The following is a 2,181-nucleotide window of genomic DNA, read 5'->3' as shown; positions in this document are numbered from 1 at the left end:
TGTTAATGAAAAGGTTTAATTGTTTGTACCTAGAAGTGATCACTGTTTCACCTTCTATTATGGTTCAAACGTTTCAGCACGGCGGGCAAATGATTATAGTTGGAAAGTATTGCATTTCTTTTCAGAACTATTTATGTTCCTTTTTAATGTGTGCTAGGAGCACCATATTTGCCATCAATATTGGCAAGGACGATTATGGATATACAGGTTTGGATTTGTGTTTTGTTGAATGCATGCACACTAGGTGCTATGGGCCCTAGTGTTTAGAAAAGGCAGATTTGGAAAGGCATGCTAATGAATCAAGTTGTTGGTTATGAAGCATTTTGCACTCTATGTGCAGTATCTCTATGAGCTTACTTTGGGGTCTACCGATCACTAATAGAGGTCATGGCTCGATTTGGGTGTTTGTGGATCTTTCCAGTTAACCACGATGGTTATTCAGAACATTACTGATTCCTCGGCAATGTTGTACGATATTGTGATCCCCGTTTACCAGTCCTCTGGGATGACTGTCTGTAAACCGTGGAAAAAAACACATCTCAATACTGTCAGAATCCAAAGAGGATAGGCAGATTACAACTTACAAGTGTACTCTTGTGCTGAAGGATATGCAAAGCACGTACGTTAGCACCAAGCAATCCAATTAGCAAGAATGTATCGCTCTAGTTGGCGTTGCTTACAATAATGTAAAGAATGTTTGTGACTCAGTTTAGTCCCTTCATGTTTAAGTTTGGCTCTCAACCTTGAACACTAGTTATGGTGGGGTTGTTGACTGATGATATTTGAGAACAAGTAAAGGACTTAAACTTGGTTGATGAGTTATGTCGGCAAGTTATTTTTCATGGAAACTATGATTAGATAGGATCCAATACAATCAGATGGTTGAAAATGGACAAGAATGTGAAAAATCAAGATGTTACTCTCTTGGTTTCATTGAACCTCCTACTGAACCGTGTTCGGTCAAGCAAACAGCTGGATCCATTGAGGATGCCACTGAGGAAAACATTAGAGTATCATCACTCTTGTTTTCGAGGACGAAAACGCTTCTCCAAGGGGGGAGTAATGTCAGGCCAAGGGCCACCCTGGAAGCCAAGGGCCGGGGCCAAGTGTCGGCTGCTAAAGGAGACGGGATTCTAGGGGCAAGGCCTATAAAGGGAGGTTGGGTGGAGGATCAAGGCTAGGCAGTCCCAAGGTTTTACATGTTGTCCCAAAAAGGGTCAAGTGATTAAGTCCTTTGTTATTCACCTTTCTAGCAATTTCACTCCAAAAAGGGTTTACTACCATGCTGCCAGCTTTGGAGAGCTAAGGGGAATAGTGTGTTATGGAGTTCTGGAAATATCTAGTTACCTCCCCGCACTGGACAATGCCTCCACTACTTTGCTACATTTGCAATATATAAGCTCACCCGTTGTGCCATCAAGCCTTAGGTTGGACCATTGAGGGGCTAGAAGTTTGTCATTGATAGGGTGTTGAGTCTTTGGTGTTATTCTTCCACAAGAATCGTTTCACTTGTTTCAAGAACTCTTTCCAATTACATTTGGCAATCTTGAGGAGCGGACCCATGAAGTCAATGTAAGGAATCATAAAGGAGTTGATCGCTTTAACCCGGTTTGGGAAGGACAACAGTACATATTCCCATCTTCTCATTTTATACTTGACCTTGTTCAAGAACCACTCGAATCTTTGCTTGTGCATGACATCGACTCCCAAGGGGGCTACCAGATGTCGAAAAATATTTCCTTTTGATACAATCTCTCCCGTCCAAAAAGATGGGTAGAGCGACTTGTTTTTCGACAGTGATATCAATCTTAATTTCTCAACGCTACATGTTGATCCCGAGGCAAAGACAAAAGGTTGCACAATCTCCAGAGCCTGACGGCAAGCTTTCAAAAAAAGGAGGGAGTTGTCTGCGAATAGCTTTGCCAAAAGTTGGTCATTTCCAGGCAGGCTCAACCCTTGGATCTCTCCCCTCGCAGTACTAGCTTCGAGCATAGTCACTACAGAGTGAGATCCGATGGCAAACAACAATGGGGCTAGAGGGCATCCTTGCGGCTTGATGGATCTTTTGACTTCAAATGAGCCCACAATTCTATTGTTGAATAGAAGCCCTGAATGGCTACCAACGCGTGTGAACCAATTGACAAAGACATGGTCCAAACCCAAGCGCGTCCATTACATCTT

This window comes from Adiantum capillus-veneris, chromosome 28 (assembly GCF_014529385.1).
Source record: "Adiantum capillus-veneris isolate H3 chromosome 28, ASM1452938v2, whole genome shotgun sequence".
Classification (NCBI taxonomy): domain Eukaryota; kingdom Viridiplantae; phylum Streptophyta; class Polypodiopsida; order Polypodiales; family Pteridaceae; genus Adiantum; species Adiantum capillus-veneris.
Note: the sequence above shows the minus strand (reverse complement) of the source record.